Below are 18,652 nucleotides of genomic sequence, written 5' to 3'. Positions count from 1 at the left end.
TGCACAGAGGAATCAAGGCTCCCAGAGAGGCAGACCCACGGCTGGGGCAAGTGGCAGGGGGCTAAAGGAGGTGTGGAGATCCTGGAGCCAAGGGGCCTAAACACCCCATCCCCCCCACCCCCCGCACGCCTGCTGGCCCATAGGATGCCTTGTGTGAGTTAGAGAGAGGTGCCCCCTCTGGGAGATGCCCCTGCTCTGCCCGGCTCTGGGATCCAGGGCTTGGTGGGCGCCCACGGTGGGGGTCAAGCTGGGTTTCCACTCCCCCCTTTGCTTGGTTCTTGCAGGACAGGCCCAGACGTTTCTAACTGCATCTGTTTCCTCTGTGGGTCACACTGCCAGAGACCAGACCCAGGTAGTCTCCCTAGAAAAGCCCCTGAGCCCCATAGGGATAGGAGGCAGCAGGGAGCTGCTCAATTTCAGCCAGCCTTTGCTGATTCGTGAAGACAGGTGCCCCCCCCCCCCCGCAGGCCCCCACCCAAAATTCCTGAGACTCTAGAGCTGAGCTTGTGTTTCCCGCCAGCTGTGTGTTAGGCACTGAAACTGCTAGAAAACAGAAATCAGTGTTTCTTGTACAACTGTGCATGGTGTGAGCTTCATATCCAGTGCACACCAGTGACCTCACTTTGTTCTTATATCACCCGATGAGACAGGAAAGCCATCTAAGGCTCACAGATGGAGACCCTGAGACAGACTCAGAGGTCCTGGAACTGCCCGGAGTCACACAGCCCCACGGCACCCAGTCACTCATGCGACCGCTCAGTCTCTAACTTCTGTCCTCTCCCTCTTTCACTCGTTTGACAATTTTATTGAGTGTCAGTTATGTCCCTCACCCTCTGTGAGATCTGAGGGTACACTGCGGGGAGCAGGCCAGACAGGGAACAGGCCAGGACACCCCCCCCCCCTGGGAGCTGAAAAGCTTCCCGTTGACTAGCCATGTGATCTGTTACTTGGCCTCTCTGAGGTTCAGTTTCCTCATCTGTAAAATGGAGACAATATGGGGTGCACCTAAGGAGTTCTTGGAAAGATCTGATCAGATCAGCTATACTCTGGGAGGAAGCTCCTGGGCACCACCACGCTTGAGCGGGAGTTCTGCTCACCTCCTTGAATGTGGGGCTCTACGTACGTTATTTGGAATTCTCCTGCCTGGGAGATTTGTCCCCCTCCCCTGTTCATTTATGTAGTCAATCATTTATATTAATATGGACTCATGGCTATATTTTTATTTATTTTTTTTTTATTTTTAAAGATTTTATTTATTTATTTGAGATAGAGAATGAGACAGAGAGCATGAGAGGGGGAAGGATCAGAGGGAGAAGCAGACTCCCTGCTGAGCAGGGAGCCCGATGCGGGACTCGATCCCAGGACTCCAGGATCATGACCTGAGCCGAAGGCAGTCGCTTAACCAACTGAGCCACCCAGGCACCCACATGGCTATATATATATTTTTTAATTTCTTATTCTTATGTTAATCCCCATACATTACATCATTAGTTTTAGATGTAGTGTTCCATGATTCATTGTTTGTGCATAACACCCAGTGCTCCATGCAGAATGTGCCCTCCTCCATACCCATCACCAGGCTAACCCATCCTCCCACCCCCCCTCCCCTCTAGAACCCTCAGTTTGTTTTTCAGAGTCCATCGTCTCTCATGGTTCGTCTACCCCTCCGATTTCCCCCCCTTCATTCTTCCCCTCCTACTACCTTCTTCTTCTTCTTCTTTTTTTTTTCTTACCACATGGCTATATTTTTAAAGAGATTTTCCTACTTTGGGTTATCATCCAATTCTCTCCTTTCTTTCTTTTACTCAGATTGTCTTTGGCCATCGGTAACTTTGTTGGCCCGTGTCCCTTTAGCACACAGCATGTGTGTGTTTATTTTTTTTAAAGATTTTATTTAGGGCGCCTGGGTGGCTCAGTTGGTTAAGCGACTGCCTTCGGCTCAGGTCGTGATCCTGGAGTCCCGGGATCGAGTCCCGCTTCGGGCTCCCTGCTCGGCGAGGAGCCTGCTTCTCCCTCTGACCCTCCCCCCTCTCATGTACTCTCTCTCATTCTCGCTCTCTCAAGTGAATAAATAAATCTTTAAAAAAAAAAGATTTTATTTATTTATTTGCTAGAGTGAGAGTACAAACATGGGGAGCGGCAGGCAGAGGGAGAAGCAGGCTCCCCGCTGAGCAAGGAGCCCGATGTGGGACTCGATCCCGGGACCCTGAAATCATGACCCGAGCCAAAGGCAGCTGCTTAACTGACTGAGCCACCCAGGCATCCCAACATGTGTATGTTTAAGCACGTCCCTGGTTCCTGGCACGACGAGGTGCTCCAGGCTTATCTTGTATAGATGCTGCCCTAGTCCCAGAATCAGCCATTTCTCCAAGGAGCTGGAGAATGGCATTAGAAACCAAGGTCTGGCTGAATAACATTCCAGTGTATGGATATATACTTTATTTATCCATTCTTCTGTTTATGGATATTTAGGTTGTTTGCACTTGGGGGCTATTATGAGTAATGCTGTGGGGCACCTGGGTGGCTCAGTCAGTTGGACGTCTGCCTTCAGCTCAGGTCATGATCTCAGGGTCCTGGGATTGAGCCCCGCATCAGTCTCCTTGCTCAATGGGGAGTCTGCTTGTCCCTCTCCCCCTGCCCCTCCACCTCGCTTGTGATCTCTCTCTCTCTCTCTCAAATAAATAAATAAAATCTTAAAAAAAAAAAAAGTAATGCTGCTATGCACATCTGCATGCAAATTTTTGTGTGGATATATATTTTCATTTCTCTTGGGGATATACCTAGAGGTGGAATTGCTGGGCCATGGTGTGATTCTATGTTTACCTTATTGAGGAACCACCAAATTGTTTTTCAAGGTGGCTACCCCCCAAAAAACAAAGTGGCTACCCCATTTCCCATTCTGACCAGCAATGTCGGAGGGTTCCAATTTCCCCACGTCCTTGCCGGCACTTGTCATTGCTTGTCTTTCTGATTGCAGCCATCCAGTGGCTGTGAGGTGGGATCTCAGTGTGGATTTGATGTGCATTTGCCTTGCGATTAACGATGTTGAGCATCTTTTCATGTGCTTGTTGGCCATTAGCGTATCTTCTTCAAAGAAATGTCTATTACAGACCCTATGCCCACTATTAATTGGGTTGTTTATCCTGATCCCTGTTTTTGGGCACTCCCTTCAATGTGGGGCCTGAGGAGTGTGCCTCTCTCACTTCACCCAAGCCCCAGCCTTGACTGAAAGAAAAGAATGGGGCTCCATGAAGCTTAGTAATGGGGCACCTCATCCCTCCCCAGAGGTGTTCTGTGACCGGGTGCAGGATGAAAATGGGGCAAAAGGATAAGGGGCCCTAAGTCTGGGTGGGTGGGTGTCCTGGTGTGTGAGGAGGGGAAGGGGCCAGAGGGTGTGCTGTCACCCCCACTGGACACCAGGAGTGGGGACCGCCAGGGGCACCTGTTTATGCACAGGCTCTAGGGGATGCAGGGAAGGTGCCATCCCACTCGGGCTACAGAGATGCTCCCAGAGTCCCTACAGCTGACACAAAACAGAGGTAGAACCTGCTCCCTGCTGTGGCACCCCGTCTCTCCATGCCCACAGGGCACCTGGAGTGCCACCTTGGCCTCTCTCAAGGCCACCCCACCCAAGCGAGATCCACGGTGTTTGTCCCTAAACCAGATTGTGCCTGTTTTATCCTTGAGATTGTAAACCCTAACGTAATTGTTTTGTAAGCTGTTGAAACTTAAGGGCAAAACATAAAAAGTGCGGTGGTTTCCGTGAGAATAAACTTGAACCCCGCAGGAAAGTGTGATACAAGCCAGTTGCTTAAACCATTTCTGCAAAGGAGGTGAGGGAGCTGGCTGCTAAATACAGGGAGGAAATAATCAAAATCCGGAAGGGCTCTGTGTGCACATGGCTTGTAGGACCTCCGGGGGATCTCACTCAGCTTTGGGGGCCACGCCTGGAAGTCACAGGTGCTGCCTGATGGGGGTGGGTCAGGCAAGAAGCATGGTCCTCTCTAGCAGCAGCCCCAGGTTCCAGAAGGGTCTGTGTGCTCACCAACAGCTCCCTAGGGGATGTCCGCTTACACACGCTCAAGCAAACTGTTGAAGGCACGTGTGTGCCCCTTGTTACCCAAGGCTCTCTAATTCAGTGAACTTCCTCAGTAACTGACCATCCATGGTCTGTCCATGGACCTAACTGTGCAGGTCACGAGAGCTCGACTATGTGATGGCATCCTGTGCTCCAGGTATGGCGTGGGGAGACCAAGACCCCGCATGAAGGAGCGGAGGGAAGCATAGTGAGGGCCTGGGACCCACACAGCAACCCTGTGTGGGAAATGCGTAAGGTTAGCAGCTCAGTGTCCCGGAGGCCATAACTGAGGCTCACAGGAAGGCAGGAGTCGCCCCAGAGCTGCTTGCGGACTGGCCGTGTGGGCCCTTTCCCATGTTTCTGGCTGTGATGCCAACAAAGAGCATCATGGGACACGAAATAAGTCCAGAGAGAGTCCCGGGGGGGGGGGGTTCCCAAGAAGTCCGCCTCTAAGATTCAGGAGGATTCAGATTCTTGACACACTGGAAGCTGGGCAAGGAAAGAACACAGGTTCCAGGCTCCGATGGAGTTGGGTTCAAGGCCCAGACCCTCTATGCACCTGCTGGCTCTGTGGCCTTGGGCACATCCCTTGGCTGGAGTCTGTTTCCCACCTGCAGTGCAGAGATGATGATGCACCACACACCCATCTGTGGGGCTGCACTCCCTCCTCCGTGAGGGAGTGCCTCGCGGGGTTAAGGAGCACATGGGTCAGTGGTGAGTGCTTTGGAGAGAAAGCTGCCTGTCAGATCCCTGACACTCAAGGGCTTTGCCATCCTGGCTCCCAAAGCCCATGCTGCCAGCCAAGGTATGAGTTCCTGGCCCCAGGTGAAGGAGCCCAGGCTCTGGGATGCAAGATTTGGGCATGGGGGTGGGGGATGGGATGGCAGAGTCCCATCCAGTCAAGGCCTTTCTCTGTCGTGATCACTTCCCCTCTAGGGACCTCTGTCTCCTCAGCTGTGCAAAGGGGACAATACCCCAGCTAAGGCACCGACTGGGTAGTTGGGAGGGTCAGAGGAGTGCATTCTCCATTCCCCAAACTGCATGCATTCCAGGGCATTCTGAGAGGTCTGTTCCATCTGAGCCCCATCTTCTGTTAAATCCTTGAATTGGTTCACTGTTTTCTTTTAAAAAAAACTTTTGTGTCATCCCAAGTAGAGAATAAATATCATTTACCAGAAATAGAAAGTAACCATAAAGATAAAAACAATGGAAAAAATGTGATTAAATTCTAGCTGAGTAATGTCCCAAGACCTGGGGTGGGGCTGGGGTTCCTGTTCTTCCCTGGATGAAAATGGTGTTCACCCAGTAAAGGCCATCCATGTAATCAGAGGCTGGAAAGAGACTTGAAAAGGCAGAACTTTCTCTCCATGGGGGTCCACATTAGTTAATGTCCACATAGCACTAAATGACCCCAGGACCCCCCGGCCCCAGTGGGACGCCTGCACACCTAGGGGAGTGGCAAAGGACCTGCTTGGTGAACCCACACACCCCGCAGAGGCTCCCCTGGGCAAGCTAGCCCACACACGTGTCATCTGCGTGAATTAGGACCTGGCTTCACTGGGTTCTTGGTCAGCTTCTTGGTGTCTGGTTAGTGGAAAGTCAAGTCCCACAGTCCACTTCCAGTCCCCCTGGGAATGGCAGGGGCAGAGGACCCAACCACAGATCCCGTGGGGTCCCCTCCCGCAGAGGCCCCGTCCTGTCTGGACCACACGGCGACCCACAAGGGGACCTTGTGCTATTCGTGCACTTAGCAGGCTGTATGGAGGCCTCCATGGGCTGCCCTCGAGGAGCTGAAGGTCTGGGGGGTCTCGCATCCAGAAACAAGGGGTTACAGAGTTGGAGATGGGGGGGCGCTATGGAGGAGGGGAGGCCGAGCATCTCCCGTGAGCCTCCAAGTGGCCTGGTGAGCCCACAGCCACCTCACCCTGTCTGGGCCCTGGTTTTAGAGCAAAGAAGGAAAAGGAGGAGTTCTGGAAATGGAAGAGGTGCAGGAACATGGCCAAGGGCCCAGCTGGCCAGGGGAGAGACCAGCGAAGTGGGGGAGCCAGACTGCCCAGGTCCTGATCTAGGCCAGAAATGCCACCTCGATCAGCACAAGTGTGGCCTCCCACACTTGGGACGGGGGACGGTGAGCCAAAGATGACACCTGGAGGTCTGTCCAGGCTGCTGGGTGGGTGAGGAGGGGCTGCAGGTGATCAGGCAGCGGAGAGAATCGTGCGGCCCCCAGGGGAGATGTCCTGGGCCGCTGGGGAAGAGAGCTCTGCGAAGCTCAGGTCCCAGCTTTGTTATCCAGCGCCTCCTGGTGGACAATTTGAGAGTGGCTGACAACCCAGAAGAAGGAGAAAGGAGACTGGTGTTGCGCTTCCTTCCCAGATGGGGACAAGTCACCACGTGATGCAGCGTCCTCAAGCAAACCCATCTGAAGCTGGCCCCCCCTGCTCACTTGCTCCGGGACCTCAGACAGGCCCCTGAATTCTCAGTTTTATCATATGTAAAATGGAGTTCAGTCCCAGGAGGCCCTTGGCTATTTGCGGCATCCTCCCCATCCCCCATACCACTTGTTTGCACTGACCACCTGGTGACAGGGTCACCTCGCAGGTCTCAGAAAATCTGCAGGAGGCTGAAATACTGACGTTGCAGTCTGCTTGACCTCTCCGCCACCACCCCCCAAGCAACCCTAGGTAAGTTATTTTCCCTCACTCAGCCTCGATTTCCTCATCTGTAAAATGGGGTACATGGTCTGTAAAGCACTCAACACTGAGAAGACCCTGTCTTCTTGCAGGTAGGATGACTCTGAGGATTTAATTACAGTAAGTTCATTTTTTTTTAAAGGTTATTTATTTGAGAGAGAGAGCAGAGCTAACGAGAGAGAGAACACGCGTGAGGGGGAGGGGTAAAAAGCGAGGGAGAAGAAGGCTCCCCGCTGAGCAGGGAGCCCCATGTGGGACTCGATCCCAGGACTCTAGGATCATGACCTGAGCCACCCAGGCGTCCCGGTGTGCCTGCTTTAAATCCACCTCCGTGAAGCCATGCGTCTGCCCAGTAGCAGCCACATGCTCCTTCCTCTTTAATCAAGCCTGGTGGAAAACCCTTTTTCTTCTACCTTCTGTGACCCTGGGGCTGCTCCATACCCCCTGCTCAGCCTCGGCCTGTCTCCTGAGGCTTGAACCTGTGTTCACGGGTGAGACATGGGTGGCTGCTGAACCAGGCCTGCATCTCTCCTGCAGTGGGGGCCACAGAGGTGACATGGACTGTGGGTAAGGCCTGGCAGGGGACCAGGGGTGCAGGTTAGTGTCCCAGGAGCTGTGAGGTCACAAGCATTCAGAACAGGCAGCATTGGGGGGCAGGGATAAGGAGAATGGGCTGAAAGAAGGAGACACCAGCTCTGCCACCTGCCCATTGTGTGACCCTAGGCAAGTGACTTGACCTCTCTGAGCCTTGTTTGCTGAATTGTAGAGAATCCTATCTTTCACCAAATGAATTGACTGCAGGAGAAACACCAGATGAGCATCTCAATAGATGCTAAGGAGGTATTTCATAAAATCCAACATCCATTCCTAATCTCAGAAAAATACCTTATTAAAATAGGAATGGATTTTATGCTTCAACATGATAAGATATGTATAAATATATGACACCAAAGCCAGCATTCTATTCTCTAGTGAAACATGAGATGCATTCCCATTAACTTCTGGAACAAGGCAAGGACTTCCTGTCACCACACTTACTTTACTGCTGCTCTGGGGGAACTAAGCCATGCAATTAGACAGGACACATAAATAAGAGGGATAACTGTTGGAAGTGCAGAGGCCAAATTCCACTATTTTTAGATTATTGGAAAAGCTAAGAGAGTCAATTGAAAAAATTACTATTTAAAAACCAAGTGCAGGGCGCCTGGGTGGCTCAGTCGTTAAGCATCTGCCTTCGGCTCAGGTCATGATCCCAGGGTCCTGGGATCGAGCCCCACATCGGGCTCCCTGCTCGGCAGGAAGCCTGCTTCTCCCTCTCCCACTCCCTCTGCTTGTGTTCCTGCTCTCGCTCTCTGTCTCTGTCAAATAAATAAATAAAATCTTTAAAAAAAAAAAACAAAACCAAGTGCAACTAGTCTATGTGATACTATAATGGTGGATATACATGATTATGCATTTGTCCAAACCCATAGAATGTGAGACACCAAGAGGGAACCCTCATGGACTCTGGGTGACGATGATGTGTCAGTGCAGGCTCATCAATTGTAACGGATGTCCCACTCTCATGGGGAATGTTGATAAGGGGAAGTCTGTGTATGTGTGGGTGCCAGGGATGTATGGGAAATCTCTGTATCTTCTGCTTAATTTTGCTGTGAACCTAAAACTACTCCAAAAAATAAAGGCTATTAAAAAAATCAATTGCCTGTATGTAGCCTATCTATAGATACATAGTAATTGGTTAGGATATGTATCTGAAGAAAAGACTTGATTCACAATAGCATTTGGGAAAAAACTGTAAAATACCAGGAAATAAATTTAGCAAGGATTGTGTTAAGTTCTATGTGAAGAAAAGGGGCATAAAGGGAAGATCTGAATCAAAAGACAAGCTTTATTCTTGGAGAGAAACTCAGCATCTTTTTTTTGTTTTTTAAGATTCATCCATTTATTTTAGAGAGAGAGTACAAGCAGGAGGAGCAGAGGGAGAGGGAGAGGGAGAGAGAATCTCAAGCAGACTCCATGCTGAGTGTGGAGCCCGATGCGGGGCTTGATCCCACAACCCTGAGATCATGACCTGAGCCAGTCCCAAGTCAGAGGCTTAACCGACTGTGCCACCCAGGCACCCCGAGAAACCCAACATCGTTAAAATGTCTATTTTTTTTCTAAATTACTTATGCATTTAATGAAATCCTAACAGGATATTTTAAAAATTAATTAAATGATTCATCTAGAAGAGTAAATGTGCAAAAATTGCTAGGAAAAATTCTGTAATGGAGGCATAATGAGGAAGGACTGACTCCATTAGCTATTAAAAGATGTAACACTTATGGGGCACCTGGGTGGCTCAGATGGTTAAGCGTCTGCCTTCGGCTCAGGTCATAATCCCAGGGTCCTGGGATCGAGCCCCACATCGGGCTCCTGGCTCAGCGGGGAGTCTGCTTCTCTCTCTTCCTCTGCTTCTCCCACTGCTCATGCTCTCTCTCTATATATATCTCTGTGTCTCAAATGAATAAATAAAATCTCTAAAAAAAAAAAAAAAGATGTAACACTTGTTATTATAATTATCTAAGTTAATTGAGCATTTAATATGTTCCAGGCTCTGCTCCAAGGGCTTTGTAAAGATTAAACCATTTGATCTTCATTCCAGCACTTGAGGTAGCAGGTATTAGGGTTTTAGGGGCTCAATACATGTACCCTTTCCCCCCTGCTCAAGTTCAAATCCACTGAGAGAAAGACAGGGACATATCCTTCTTACTGACAGAAGCTGGATTAGGGGGTGAGGCAACAATGAGCTTGTTCTTATTTTTATTTTATTTTTTTAAGTAAGTTCTATGCCCACTTTGGGGCTTGAACTCACAACCCCCAGATCAAGAGTCCCATGCTCCACCGACCGAGGAAGCCAGGTGCCCCAACAGTAGCTTCTTAAAGCAGAACTCCGTCAAGATATTGAAAATATAAGTCAGAGACTGGGAAAAAATATTTGCAAAACACGTATCTGATAAAGAACTTGTATCCAAAATATACAAAGAACTCTTATAACGCAACAGTAAGAAAGCAAATGAACAACCCAATTTATTATATTATTTTTTTATGTAGGACAGTGTCCTTTTTTAAATGATTTTATTTATTTATTTGACAGACAGAGTAAGCGCAAGCAGGGGGAGCATCAGAGGGAGAGGGAGAAGCAGGCTCCCCGCTGAGCAGGGAGCCTGATGAGGGGCTCCATCCCAGAACCGTGGGATCATGACCTGAGAAGGCAGATACTAAACCGATGCCCCAAACAACCCAACTTAAAAATGGGCGAAAGGTCTAAACAGACACCTCACGGAAGAAGATATACAGATTGGCAAATAAGCATCAGAAAAGATGACCAAGATTATCTGAATTAGTCAACTGCAAATTAAAACTAGATACCACACACAACTATTAAAATCAAAATGGCCAAAATCCAAAAAGCTAAAATAAACAAGCTCAAATGCTGGTGAGCACTTGCAGCAAGAGGAACTCTCACTCATTGCTGCTGGAAATGAACAATAGTATATCCACTTTGAGAGACAGGTTGGTAGTTTCTTACAAAGCAAAACATAGCCTCATCACATGATCCAGCAATCACGCGCCTTGGTATTCAACCAACTGACCTGAAAACTAACTGCCCACACAAAACCCTGCACATTGATGTTTGTAGCAGATTTATTCATAATCACCCCAAACTGAAAGCAACTGAGATGTCCTTCAGTAGATGAAGAGACAATGCAATGCATAGCCATACAATGGAATATTATTCAGTGCTAAAAAAAGATCTAGCAGTTAAGCCATGAAAAGGCATGGACTAACTTTAAATGCATATTGCTTAGTCAGAGGGACCGGTCTGAGAAGGCTGCATACGTATGATTCCAACTACAGGACATTCTGGCAAAGGCAAAATTATAGAGACACTACAAAGCCCAATGGTTGCCTGGGGTCTGGGGGAGTGAGACGAAGGATGAACAGGTGGAGTATGGTGGGTCTTTAGGGCAGTGAGACTGGTATCCACCGTGTCATAGAGGACAGTATGTACCCACACTGTAATTGTGGATACACAACATTATACGTTTTTCCACACCCACAGATAACTGTGCACCAGAGACAGTAGACCCTAACTTAAACTATGGACTTTAGTTAATAGCAGTGTATCTGTATTAGTTCATCGGTTGTAACAAATGCATCACCCCAGTGTAAAACGTTAATAATAGAATAGGGGAGCAGTGGACAAGGAAGGGGGGTATATGGGAACTCTGTACTATCTACTCAATTTTCTGTAAATCTAAGATTGCTCCAAAAAATAAAGTCTATTAATTAAAAGAAAAGAAGGGACACCTGGGTAGCTCAGTCGGTTAAGCGTCTGCCTTCGGCTCAGGTCATGATCTCAGGGTCCTGGGATCGAGCCCCGCATCAGGGTCCTTGCTCAGCAGTGAACCCGCTTCTCCCTCTCCTTCTGCCCCTCCCCCTGCTTGTGCTCTTTCTCAAATAAATAAATAAAATATCTACAAAAAAGAAAAAGAAAAGGAGAACCAACCCAGAAAGGGACAGACTTTCTCCATCCAGCACAAGCAGCTGGAAACCCCGCCACCCCCCCCCCACATAGGAGTGGGAGGAGCTCTCTTGGGACCCCATGGGTGGGGAGCCGTGGGTACTGGAGGTGTGTCCAGTTCCTCATCCTAACTCACCAATCACGTGGGCCTCTCTCCTTCTCTGGGGCCAGCGATCTAAGTGTTGGGGAAAATCCCTTCCAGGTGAGGGGGTTCAGGACATGCGACCCCAAACTTTGCGGCTTGGGCGTATTGGTTATTTTGAGTTGAAGGCATCTGAGACGCCGCAGACGCAGCAAAGGCTCTCAGCCCTCCCCGCTTCTACCTAAAAGCCGGTCATCACATTTCCCGAGAGAAAGGTGCCCTCCCTGTACCAAGAAGAGAACATTCTTATCACCAGAGCCCAGGGGTCGATGCCAAATCGGATGTGTACCAACAAACCTGCTAAAACAAGCCCTCTCTTCCCAAAGTTTCCCCGTAGACTCCCCAGTCACTGTTCCACATCTTCCTGCCCCAGCCAAGCCCCATCGTCTGCTCACGTCCCTACAAGGTACCTCATTCTTTATGCAGAAAGGTATATAAACTTTTGGGCCCATGGCTTCTCTGGGTCCTCATTTTTCTTCTGAAGATTCCCATGTACTCATAGAAACATGCCATACATCTGTATGCTTCTCCCCTGTTAACCTGTCCCAGGCCAGCCGCAGACCCAGGAGAGTCCGCAAGGTAGGTAGCAAGTTTCCCCCATGCAGGGAAACAGAAAGGGAGCAGGGGCAGGGCTCCCAGTCCCACAGAAAGTTCTATTATTTTCCCTATTTGGGCAAAAGTGGTTCTGTCCAATGCAGAACAGCCATCCGTGGAACATTTGAGAGTCCGTACAAAGGTGGCCTTTCAAATTAGGAAGGGAGAGATGAATTACTCAGTAAGTGGGGTTGGGAGAGGCTGCTGAGAACCACCCCAGCCTGTCACTGGCCCTAGAATTCCTGCATCACAGCCACTCAGGCTGGCTTCCGGTGTGGCCACACCAGCCCTTTTGCAGGCGTGTGGCGGGCCGAGTGTGTGCCCCCGGCACGTGCGTGCGTGCCCGCGGTGTGCGCGTGCCATCCAGCGTGGGGGCGGGGGTATCCGGGACGGAAAGGTCTGCTCCGTGGTGATTCCTCTCTGCGGATGTGGGCTCCCTCGGATCGCTCCCTCCCTTTGCCCCTGGGTGTTCCTGGAGGAGGGGCGCACTTTTCAGACTCCCCACCGGTCCTCCCAGCCCGCGAGGAAGCTTGGGGGAGGTGGGGGGAGGGCAGGGCCCAGGGGCCTGGGGAGGCCGCCCCGCCTGAGGTCAGCTTGGGGGGCGCGCACAGCCGTGGTACGCACCTGCGGGCAGGCCCCGGCCACCAGGGGGCGCCCCGAGCCAGGAAAAGGCTCCTGCGCGGGTTTGTGGGACCCCGAACAACCACCAGAGGTAGACAGGCTGTATTACCACCATTCCACAGATGAGGAAAACAGGCCACTGGCTCGCTCCCTGGCATCATGCAGCTGGGCATGAGCTAAACCGGGCATTCTGGCCTGGCAGGCACCTCTCTGGACATGGTCCACCGCAGCAGGGGCTGCTGTATGGTAGCCCACGATAAATAGTGGCTGAGTGAATGACACTGCAAAAGGGCCCTTCGGAGAGAGGGTCCGACTAGGGTCCACACCCCAGCCTGCTCATTGACACAGATGAACATTGCAGCTTTTGCACTGTAACAAGCAAAGGATGGGATTTGCCATGCAGTTTCATCCCCATCTGAGATCTGTGATTTGTTCGGTCCCCTGGGTTGTCACAGGGCAGGGTCTTTGGGAGAAAGCTCGGGACCTCTTGGTGTGGTTGAAGGAGCATGAGTTTTATCCTCAGAGAGATAGGAGTTCAAATCTTGACTGTGTGACCACCTCTCTAGGGCCTCACCAGTCTCGTCTCTAAAATGGGAATCTCTTGGGCGCCTGGGTGGCTCAGTTGGTTAAGCAACTGCCTTCGGCTCAGGTCATGATCCTGGAGTCCCGGGATCGAGTCCCACATCGGGCTCCCTCCTCGGCAAGGAGCCTGCTTCTCCCTCTGACCCTCCCCCCTCTCATGTACTCTCTCTCATTCTCGCTCTCTCAAATAAATAAATAAATCTTTAAAAATAAAATAAAAATAAAATAAAATGGGAATCTCTTACAACACAGTAAGGTGGTTCTGTGAATTAAACAAGAAAACCAGGTGAGAAATCCTGCAGAGTGAGCAGGAACCACAGCACAGACCAATTTCTCGGGGGAACCATGCTGTGGCTGTTGAGGCAGGACCAGGAAAAAATTAACTTTGCCTGGAAAATACCTTCTTAGTAGCTTTCCGTCATCCCAGCTTCCTGGGGACCCACCCTGCTTGTCGCTGGGGTCACTTGCTCTGCTTAATTAAGCTCTTCTTGGAAACAGATTGTTTGCAGGTTAAGAACTTGTCGAATCTGACGCAGGATGGTGGCAGGACAGAGGCACTGAACTGCATTTGTTCAAAGATTAATGTAGATAAGCACCGTGCCAAGCTCTATCCTGGGCACAAAGACAGCCAAGGTTTTGTTTTTTTGTTTTTTTAACTTTCATTCTGAGATTAATTTTATTACAAAAGAAATCAACCCCCTTGTTAAAAAATGAAATTACATAATAGCTTAAATGTTTGAAACTAACAAGGCCTGCCCCTGGTATATTTCCTTTTCATTCTGCTCAAAACCTCAACAGTTGCTTTTTTAGGTCCTCGGTCCTCTTGTATTTTATGACAGGCAGCTAAAAGAAGACCTCTGGCATTTTCAACGTCCTGCCTGGACAGCACTTTAACCAGATCCACACATTCCTTAGACACATTTTCTATATTTTACCTCACCACAGGCAACAACTGGGCTAAGTGTTATGGCATAGAGACTAAAGTTAAAGCCAATATCGTGTACCAAGTTAACTTCTGGTGAAATCAGAAGACCCTCAAATGGCCGAATGGCAAGTCCCCCTAACCCCAACTCTGCTCCTGTGGATGGATAAGGCCCCTAGCTAGGGGCGCTGGGTGCCTCAGTCAGTTAAGCGTCTGCCTTCGGCTCAGGTCATGATCCCAGGGTCCTGGGATCGAGCCCCGCATCGGGCTCCCTGCTCAGCGGGAAGCTTGCTTTTCCTTCTCCCTCTTCTGCTCCCCCTGCTTGTGAGCTCTATCTCTCTCTCTGTCAAATAAATAAATAAATAAAATATTTTAAAAAATGAAAAAGGCTCCTAGCTAAACAACCCTCCTTATCACACATGGACCAGGTACAAATTCCTGCTTATTCCTGCATAGCTCGGGTTTGGGTTCCCTGGCAGCCCGTCGAACTATACAGACAAGTCCATCCTCCCATGGGAACCAAGGGCCCTCCACCCTCTTGATAATACAGAGACTGCCTCTCGCCACCCCTGGTTGTTCATGAGTGCAGCCCTGAGTGGCCGTGCACGGACAGCAATGACTCATAAACCACTGTCCATCTCATCTGTCCGGTGTTGGGGGGCATGTTTTCAGCCATTCCCAGAATCCCCCCTGCCTCACCAACAAGACAAACAGGAGGGGATTAAAACAAACATCTGCTTTTAGCTAACTTGGGTTACATAACCGGGGTCCGATTTTCTTCAGCAATCTCCTCACTGTTCTTTGAGCTGTGACAGTTTCTGCAAGGCCCTTCAACCATCAGGTCCCCAAACCAATGCCCCACATTTAAAATGTTTGTTTCAACAGAATCCTACTTCTACGTATCAGATTGTCTCTCTCTTTTTTTTTTTTTGAAAGATTTTATTTATTTTTTTGAGAGAGAGAGAGCACGAGCAGGGCAGAGGGAGAGGGACAAGCAGACTCTCTGCTGAGCAGGGAGCCTGATGTGGGGCTCGATCCCTGGACCCTGGGATCATGACCCAGGCCGAAGGCAGATGCCCAACTGACTGAGCCACCAGGGCGCCCCTATCAGATTGTCTTCTGCTCATTCATTGCTGCCTAACAAACCGTCCTCAAATATAGTAGCTTGGAACAAAGATCATTTATCTGTTTACGGTTTGCAATTTCATGGTGTCAGCAGGATCATGTCTTAGCTCCACTTGGCATCAATGGGGAGAGCTGACTGTCTGGAAGATCCACGTCCCTGGTGTCTCACTCACACAGCTGGGAGCCTCATTCCTACTGCATGTGGGTTTGTCCCGGCTGCTGCCCGGGCTTCCTGGAGCCTTTCCTATGTGCCCAGTACTGTGGTGGGTCCCAACGTACAATGTCACAACAATCCTTTGAGGCAGAAACAATTATTATCCCATTTTACAGATGAGGAAACTGAGTCACAAGCAGGTAAGTAATTTGCCCAAAGCCATATGGCTTACAGAAAGAGGGTCCAGAGTCACACCTGAGCAGTCAAACCAGAGTCAAACTCCAGAGCCCATCCTTAGAACCAGCAGCAAAGTCCAAAAACCATTATACAATTAACAATAAAGTGGAATTGTGCCCAAGATGCTAGCAAGTTCCAAATAAAACAAACTTCGACATTCTTCGTGCTTTAGCATCATGCATTCTGGAAAACTGTGCCATAGAATGGTTTGTATTTTCCCAAGGAACCCTCTGTGGCAGAAATGGCCAGTTTCTTCCAAATAACTATTTTTCTGTCTTATATAGCAATAGACTTTTTAGTTGGGCATCTGGCACCCCACCTAACAACTGTTTTATCCAGCTCCCCTTGCAACTAAGGGGAGTGAGGTCTAGCCAATGGGATAAGAGCAGAAGTGATGGCGATGATCTCTGGGTTGAGTCTGCTGGCTGAGTGTGGGTGCAATGGCAGGAGCTGGAGCAGTTACTTTGGACCATGAGATGAAAGCTGAGTGTGGGGGGACAAGGACAGAGCGGGTAGCAGGAGCCTAGGTGTTTGGAAGACTTTGAGGGGCAGTTAATCCTTGAGCCCTTTGGCTTCTTACCTGAGAGAGAAATAAAATTCTACCTTCTTTAAGCCATTGTTAATTTCAGTGTTTGTTTCTGTATCTGGAATTGTATCATAACTTACAGGCTGTCTTCAAATGGAAAGGTAGGTATTTATGCAGGGTTGTAGCAGCTGAGCCTGTGGGTCTATGGTCCCTCAGGTCCTGAAATTCCGTGGCTTTGTGACGGGAAAGGGTTGCATGGGTTGAGGATTTCCAGTAGTTTCTAGGCTCTGGATTGGATGCTGATCTTTTCCTTCTTTTCATCATGTGAACAATTTTCCCTCAATCTTAATTTGGCCTTCTGCAATTTGAATGCAGGGTTGGACTACATTTAAAGCCTAATGGAAAGTAAGAGGCTGTTTGAAATGAATTTTCCTTTCAGTCTCTTTGGGAAGTTGGGACAGTTTATGATCATTTTGCAATGGCCAGAAATCATTTTGTGAAATGCTGTGTGTGTGTCTTTTTGCTCTTTGCTCTACAAAAACATCATGGAGTAATTGGGGGTTTTGTGTGTATGCATGTGTGTTTCCCTTTACTCTGATTAAAAAAAAAAAAAAAAAAAAAAAAAGCTTTGTTTCCCCATCATGGTTAGGATGTGGAGTTTCCTGGTGAAGAAATACTCAGTTTGATTTAGCCTCTCTGGGCATGTGGGGACTTCCCTGGGACAGGGAACAGGATGCGGAGGCTCAGAAGTTGGGGGAGACAAAAACAGAATTGAGAGGGGGCAGGGGTTGCCAGGCGGGAGGGTCTGGAGCCCCAGCCATGGCAAGGCTCAGGCAGAACCACAGATGGAGGAGAGGGTGACAGGGCACCATTGGCGAGGACAGAGGTCTCAGGGCAGGGAGCGGGTAGCTGGTTCCCAGAGCACAGCCCCCATGCCCGGGGCCTCTTTCGGATAGGGCGTTCCTGTCCAAGGGGCTGTGCCTGGCATGTCTCACCAGAGGACTCAGGAGTCAGACTGGCCAAACATGGAAGAAGTAGAAAATTGATTAAAGGCCAACATCAAAACGACATTGACCACAAATGGCTCATCCTGACTTAGAAGATGCTTTGAGATCTTACAAAGTGGAGTCAATATAGCCCCTTCTTCAGGGGCGCCTGGGTGGCTCAGTCGGTTGAGCATCTGACTCTTGATCTCAGCTCTGGTCCTGATCTCGGGGTCATGAGTTCAGGCCCCGTGCTGGGGGCCTGAAAAAAAAAAAAAAAAAAGCCCCTTCTTCAAAGGGTGAGTGTGAGGATAAATGAGTTAACACATGGGAAGGTGGCTGAGAACAAGGGCTTGGAAAATGTGACTGACCACTGCCATCATCATCATGATTTCCCCTCTTACATAGTTATTCACTGGAGTCAGCACTGGCCTTTCATGACTAAGAAAATCTTTGTCATTAAGAAAGTTTCATGTTGTGGGGCGCCTGGGTGGCTCAGACGGTTAAGCGTCTGCCTTCGGCTCAGGTCACGATCCCAGGGTCCTGGGATCGAGTCCCACATCGGGCTCCCTGCTCCTTGGGAGCCTGCTTCTCCCTCTGCCTCTCTCTCTCTCTTTGTCTCTCATGAATAAATAAATAAAATCTTAAAAAAAAAAAAAAAAAGAAAGTTTCATGTTGCTATTAAAACAGTGGGTGGCCAAAGGCAAATAAGGAAGGCACTGCAATTTCCCTATGATGTGAGGAATTTTAGGTTTGGGGTTTCTGTCTCTTAAGCACATTCAGCATTGACACACGTCTGTTGGATGGGGTTCAAGTTTAAGGCTTTGCCATAGGGCTTCCTGATCTCATTGCGCGCTTCCCATCTCCTGTTGATTATTACTGCAAAAAATTAACTGCGGTAAAATTTGCGTAAGGCTTATCCCCTCACACTTTGGTAAGTGTCAAGTTCAGGTGTGCCAGGCATACCCACATAGTTTTGGCTCATTATCATTTTAATTTTATTTTGCATACTATCTTGCCCTATCCTGGGGCTACAAGTTCGTCGCTATCATCAGTCCCCGTTGTCTCCTCGAGGTTCTGAGGTTCCAGTAAGATGCACTCTTCCCGAGTCTCTTAGCTTGGAGGGGGATCCCACCTCTGTTGGGCCTTTAGCTCAAGCTGGGGTCAAAACTGCCCCTGCCCGCCTCAGCCCTGCTCTGCTGCCTCGGAGAGCCTGGCTTCGCGGACTTCATCCACCACCAGGGGGGGCCCTCTGAGGGCGGGATGGGTCTTTGTGAAGCCATTGCCTCGGAGATGCCCTGCCACCCAGAAACAGCTGGTCCAGCAGAATGGGGCAGGCCCCACCAAAGACCCAAGTTCTATCTGCAAGTGGAGGCAACACTTAGAAGATGGGGATCTGTCTCAGTGGATAGAGCGTATGCGTTGAACCAC

The sequence above is a fragment of the Mirounga angustirostris genome, unplaced genomic scaffold (genome assembly GCF_029215605.1).
Source record: "Mirounga angustirostris isolate CCGP_5_RB_7025 unplaced genomic scaffold, mMirAng1.0.hap1 SCAF_5, whole genome shotgun sequence".
In the NCBI taxonomy this organism is placed as follows: domain Eukaryota; kingdom Metazoa; phylum Chordata; class Mammalia; order Carnivora; family Phocidae; genus Mirounga; species Mirounga angustirostris.
This window is presented reverse-complemented; position numbering follows the sequence as displayed.